General features: G+C 47.7%; 1 long non-coding RNA gene across 1 annotated transcript; it reads right to left on the reverse strand.

Annotated features, from left to right (window-relative positions):
* Nucleotides 1-242: 242 nt before the first annotated feature.
* On the reverse strand, nucleotides 243-6,414 carry LOC113916136. Its single transcript, XR_003517844.1, has 3 exons — nucleotides 6,202-6,414; nucleotides 601-678; nucleotides 243-280 (listed from the first exon to the last, which is right to left on the reverse strand). It is a non-coding gene; the product is annotated as an uncharacterized LOC113916136 (long non-coding RNA).
* Nucleotides 6,415-6,713: the final 299 nt, after the last annotated feature.

Raw genomic sequence — 6,713 nt, forward strand, 5'->3', positions numbered from 1 at the left:
TGGAGCTACAAAGCACAAAATGGTCAGGAGGCGAGGCATTTCTTTTAGTAGGAGGCTTAACTGGTTTATAAAACTTAGGAATCTATACCATGCAAATTCACAAAAATTCATACAGCTGTCCGAGAAGTCAAAAGTACTCACTGAAAGTTGAAAAATGGGGCGCCTGGGTGGCTCAGTCAGTCAAGCGTCTGCCTTCAGTCAGGTCATGATCCCAGGCCTCCCTGCTCAGCGGGGAGTCTGCTTCTCCCTCTCCCTTTGCCTCTGTGTGCTCTCTCTCTCTCTTTCAAGAAACAAAACAATCTTTTAAAAAAATAATAAATTTGAAAAACGTGAAGCCAGCAGAAAAGAGATTTGCCCTAAATATATCTGGGAAACGTAGCTTAGATTCCACATAAACATGCTGGAGGTATTTATCAAATGTTGCCCTCCCCCCCAAAAAAAGTTCCAAATTATCCATTTTCAGAAATAGAAAACTTGTACATTTCATAGTAACATTCAAATAATTCAGTTGCTAGAAAGCTGAAGAAGAGTTTAATTTCTTAGCCATATAAAGGCTCTGCCTTTCTAATCTGGTTTACTCTGTTAATCTATTTACTATACCTTTCTTCAAAGATAATGAAGTGGTGAGTGCCCGCCTCCTTGCCAGGTCTATTTTTCCAAATCCGGAATTAACAGGATCTTAATAAATAAAAGGGTTTGTTAGTAGAATTGGATTTTTCGGTCTTGAGGGTTGTTTTTTTTGGTTTTGGTTTTGGTTTTGGTTTTTTTTTTTTTTTTTTTTTTTTTTTTTGTTGGTTTTAAAAAAAAAATCCAGAGGTTCTCTTTTCCTCACTCTATTTAACCCTGGAGAAAAAGAAGTTTAAAAAAAGCATTCTTGGTAAGGCTACTTTCACAAAGCCAGTGGAACCACAAAGCCTCCCCCAAGGCTAATCTCTCCTCCGAGCTGGTTAGTGTGAAAGTCCAGAGTTAAGGGGTTCTTTCCTCTGGCCCTTTGAAATAGCCATAATTAGCGCTTACGCAAAGGTTATGATACAGTGGTATCATATACAGCAGGAGTCAGCAAACTATGTGCTGTGGGGCATTCCTAGTTGCAACAGAGACAATGTGTCCTGCAGAGATACCACTGGCCCCTTCCAGAGAAGGCTCGCCAACCCCTCCAAGCATCTCACCTTGATCCTCAGGACTGCCTACGGAGAAGCAGCCTCTTGCTTAATGGTCACATGGATTTCGGAAAGAATGAGGGTTTGAGATTCCTTCTGGAATACTACTTGCAAAGAATACCAATGTACTGGGGTGAATGAGGGGACTGGCCGGAGGGGACTGTAGGGAAGAAGGTTAGGAAGGTGACCCCAAAAGGAGAAAATGAGTCCAAAGGAGGGAGAACTGCCAGTGTCTGAGCACTAGCGCTGAACAGGAAACCGGGAAGCCACAACTGCCCCTCCTGCTGCTGTCCCCGCCCCATGCGCCCCCTAATGTCCTTGGTGCACACGGGGGCGGGGCGGGGGGGGAGGGGGGAACAGGGGGAAGAGCCAGCCGGCCCCAGCTCCTGGGAGACAGCCACCTGCACCTTCTCCCAACTCCGTGTGCAGTCACATCACATTGGGAGGTTGATAGCAGCCACGATAGGAATATTTATCCCAAGAAAAATAGGCAGAAGCTACAAATCAGAGCTCCCCACGCCCTCCCCAAGAACTGACTGTTAGCTCCCAGCACAGCCCAGCACATCCATACTTAAGAGGAGGATGCGGTGCCCCTCCCCGCCCAGCTGAAGGGGTGCTGGCGGCTGCCAGTTCCCAGCTCTGTCCCTCTCCCTTGGAGAACTGCCTGAAGCTGAAGGTCTGCCCTTTCCCTGTGGCACCTCCTGCAAAAGCGAGCCCCTGCTGGGTGAACAAGCCAGACCCAGCTCAGTTCAGAGGCACTCCAGCTCCAAAGTCCCCTTTGGGTTCAGCTGAAGCCTCTGTTGCAATTGCCTCAGAGAGACAGAGTGACTGAGGGACCCAAACGTTCCCCACCAGCTTCTTTCTTCTTCATCTTTTCCTGTCTTGAATGATCTGTGTTGTTTAAGGTTCTTTCTAGAGTATTTTTCTCAAACAGGTGCCTGGGTACCTGGATAATGCATTTTTCCCCCTGACCAGCAGGATGCATTTTGGCTGGCTCTAGGATTTTTCAGACATCAAGTTCCCATTATTAGAGGTGTGATAGGTGACCCCCACCTCTTTCCTTTTCCTTTATAACTAACGTTTCCCTCTTTGTATTGAAGAGGGAAGGAGGTTCTCTTTACACCTGCCTTTCAAGAATTGTATCTGGCTAGGGGCGCCTGGGGGGCTCAGTTGGTTAAGCGACTGCCTTCAGCTCAGGTCATGATCCTGGAGTCCCGGGATGGAGTCCCGCATCGGGCTCCCTGCTCAGCAGGGAGTCTGCTTCTCCCTTGGACCCTCTTCCCTCTCGTGCTCTCTCTCTCTCATTCTCTCTCTCTCAAATAAATAAATAAAATCTTTAAAAAAAAAAATTGTATCTGGCTGGGCTTAGGTGTGTGGCTTTTCGTCCCAGGGACCCCACGAGTTCTTCGTAAACCTCAGACCCCAGTCTTTCTCATGCAGGGCCATTGTCTTCTATCATTTGTCTAATTTTTCCCTGTCCTTCAGCTGTTTCCAACTGTTTCTTTTTCTCCTCCTGGAGCTCCCGTGATTGACATCTTAGGTGTCCTGCCTCCAGCCTCCTGGGCTCCTATTTTGCCCACATGATTTCCATCTCTTTGTATCCTTGTTCTGTGTTTGGGATATTGTTGCACATGTTCTTCTAAGTCTGTATTCTGCTTTAATTAATTCAATTAGTATTTTAGTTAAAAATATGTTTTAATTCCAGGAAGTCTTTTTTTTTTTTTTCCCTGGGACCGTGTTTGAATGTCCTTGTTAATTCTGCTCAGGCTGTCAGTGCTATTTTCTGGAAGGGCTGTTTGGCGGGCTCTTCTCCCTCTCTCTGCCTGCTGAGCCCCCTCACATGCACAGTTTTCTTTTATCTGTCCTTTGAAGCTCAGGGCTAGCTTCTAGGGGTTCCTTAAGTGACAATAGTCCTGCGGGGGGAGCTGCAGATAGGGCATCAGTTCCGATCAAGGCACCAGGAGGAAGGAAGCCTCTCGGCTCCGCTGTCTTCCCAGGTTCAGCTTCTCCTCAACAGCCTGGCACCAGGGAGGTGGCTCATGAATGCTGATGGAGCGCAGGGCCCACCACAGGTAGAGCCTCATCCCCACGCTACCTGTGGGGTCAAAGTCCAGATGCAGCTCCCATCCCCAGGGCTCTAACTGAGCCCTGCTTGCCCTTGCTCCTCCAGAGTCCACCTCCATCATTCGTAGCGGTTGCCTCACCAAGAGAAGTACCAGGTTGGAGCTGGAAGTTAAGGGCAGCCTGTGTACCATCTTAGGAAAATCGCCACTCTACCCCCAGCCCCTTAACAAAAACGAAGGGCAAACTTGATCTGCTGTCCCCAGCAGATGCCTAATTTGCATTAAACTCTTTGTTTTCCAGTGGTTTCTTTGGGGGAAGTCCTTCAAAGTTATGTGCAATAATTAAATCTTTTTTGAATAATTGGATTTTCTTTAAAATTGTGATCACTGGGAAAATAACTGGGCAAAAAAGGTAGAGTACAAGATGCATGTATGCGTGTGCACGTGTGTGTCTGTGTGTCTCACACCCACAGACCTACAAAATACACCCAGAAAATAAGTTCGCACGAAAATTGTAATCTGTAGATGATGAATTTATAAATAAATTTTACTGTCTTGTTTCCTCATCCAAATTGTCTATTATTTCTTGCTTATGAAAGATAAAAGAATTGTTCTCTTCAATTGTTAATTCAGCAAAACACATTATAAAATGTTGTTTGATGCTCACAAGCATTTCTCGAGAGTGTGAGGAGGGCGGTGGCGTACAGCCCTTAGCCTCTCCATCTCAATGTCTGTACAACAAGGACCCATCTTGAGGACTCCATGCTTTCAGTGGACCAGCAGGCCATTTGTAACCTGTGAGGGCAAAGGAGAAGCACAGATAGAAGCTTCTTGCCCACAGTCACCCAGGATGGCCCCACCTAGGATAAACCCAGGCCTGGAATGGGATTCAAAGGCAAAGCTCAACCACCCCAGATTTCCCTGGTCTCCCCGAATGTCTAGTGAACTGGAGAGTTTCTCAGAGTGGAACCATTTCCAGTTTACTGCTGAATCTCCAGCACCAAGGACACGGTTTGGCACTTACTGGTCACTCAGTAAACAGTGGCTGAATGAATGAATGAATGAATGAGTGCATGCACACATGACCTCTCACCTCACTTGATACTATAGGACATGTTAGCAGATGGCATTGCTTGTTTGGGGGCTATCTTTGGACGTGCAATCCCATCAAAGAAAGGAACAAAAATCTGAGATGTGTAGAAAGATTTCAGAGCTCAACAAAGGGGGTTCACACTTTCATTTGTTAGGAAGATTTCAGCTCCTGTTGGTTCCTATAGGAGGCTTCTTTCAAAGAGCTGAGTTCCCTGGCAATGGGCATGACCTACAAGGGGCTGGCTGTCTCCTGTGGGTGTTGATATAGAAGGGGCCGTGCTAGTTGTAAAGAGAGACCAAAAGTCCTCTAAGTTTCCTTCTGATTCAAACTCTACAGCAAATGCAATTCCTGCTTGGGAAACATTATGCAAATGTGTCTTTTTCTTCCCAAAATATTCTTCAACCCTGACATCATTCCTGTGCTATCAAAGCCCTTCTTTGAAGCAGTCAACTATGATTCAAGGGAACAGCTGGGTGCGTCCTTGCAGCAACCAGGGGAGTGACAGTCACTGTTAAGAAAGCCTCCTCTGGGTGCCCTGGCCTGGTCTGGGGTCTGAGAAGGGGAGTCTTATGGAACTCTCGCTGGTCTGTTCCACAGGTCTTTGCCGGACCTACTCCCCAGGAAGACATGCTGTAGGATGGGTGACATTCTCAGTATGTAACCACCGTTACCGCATGGGCACCGGCCACTCCAGAATGATGCGGCCCTGGAGACATGGCCTAGAAGGGTATCTGCAAGCAGCCTGCTGGATCATGGGGAGGTCCTGGCTGGGGGCTGGGTGGCCAGGGCAGCAGGGGGCCACTGAGGAGGCTAAGAGCAACAGCTATTGAGTAACTGGTACAGAAGGCTCTGAATCCTGTAAGAACCAGCATGGCCAGCCAAGTGCACACCAGCTAGACATCGGCCCTGCTCTAAAACCACTTCGGAGCAGGGTGACCTTCTGGCACAGGCTGCAGCCCCTTTGCTCCAAGCCACATTTTATGGAGTTCTTTTATTAGTCTCGCATGTAACCCATAGCCACATCATAAAATTAAATACCCCATTCTGTACATCAAGTCCACTGGCTTCTTGAGCCCTGATTAGCACTGGGCTTTTCCCTTTGGGGGTTGTATTACAGTAACATTAAAACTGACGGGAAAGGAATCTTTGCTGGGAGCAGCCAAATCCTTCCGACCTCGGTTGATGCCTTAGCCACGGTGTGTCACCCAGTTTCTGAAGCCCCTTTGCCCGTCAGTCTCTCCCGGCTTCTTTCATTTCTACCTCTCCCCGCTCCTCCCTCCAGGTCCCTTCCCCTTCCCCAGGCCCTCCAGTGATGAGCCTGGGTGCTCAGAGCCTGGCCTGGAGGCAGCGGTCAGGGTAGCCCCAACTCACCCCGGAGAGTAAATTTAGCCCGTGGGTGATATCCCAGATGGAGAGGTTATCTTTAGCCTGGCAGAGGTTTGGAGTCAGTCTGGGCCGCGCAGGGAACCAGCAGAGGGAGCGGGGAAGGAGGAAAGGAAATGAATACTTGAGAGTCTACAATAGCCGCGCTCAAGTGTACTCAGGTGGTAGAGAACTCGGAGTCAGGGCGTGCTTCCTGAAACATGAGGCTGTTCCGGGAACACCCTGGAATAATGGCCTGTTTCATTCCATCCATGAAGGAGGAACAATTTTAATAGCAGAAAATACGGCTACATTATGGGCAGGCAGTATAAAACCGCAAGCACACATGTTCTTTAAAAAAAAAAAAAAAAAGGAACAAACTCAGCAAGATCGGTGGTTTTCAAGCTTTCCCATTCATATGTTTACTGCTTGTTCATTAGTTTTGTTGCCTGCAGGTGCTAAAGGTTTAAGAGTCAAGAAAAAGGCACGGAAAAAAAAAATTTATGTGGAAAAATCACATTACCTGAATTAGGGGAAAGGCCACCACCATTCGATTTGAAAGGTAGGACACGTCAGTGGGCCTCAGGAATACCAAGGAACCAGCTTGGAAAGAAGCAGGATGCCTTTTCTTGAACTATTCTAGAAGGACCGTAGACTCTTCCTTAGGGAGATCAAAATACCTTTCCTTGTTATCATCCCAATACAAGAAATCCTTCTTCCTTTTCACTCACTGAAATCTTTCCTCATACCCACAGCCTCTTGTTTTGGCCTTCCTTATTGAACCGTTCATCAGCATCTTAGTTACTACCAGGGGAAACTGAGCTCCCAGTTTGAACCTGAGCTGGAGATCTGACGTGTCTGGGCTTGTCTGGGCTTGTCTGCCTGACACCTACAGGAGAGGCCCCTGAGCCTCCGGGAGGGAGCTTGTTCAGTGGGAAAGGTGACCCGAGGGACCTGGGCTAACCCGGGAAGGCAGTCCTGTCCAAACGGAGGAGAAGAACAATTAATTCTGAGTATCCCTTGGCCAAACATGCA

Source organism: Zalophus californianus, chromosome 1 (genome assembly GCF_009762305.2).
Source record: "Zalophus californianus isolate mZalCal1 chromosome 1, mZalCal1.pri.v2, whole genome shotgun sequence".
NCBI classification, from domain to species: domain Eukaryota; kingdom Metazoa; phylum Chordata; class Mammalia; order Carnivora; family Otariidae; genus Zalophus; species Zalophus californianus.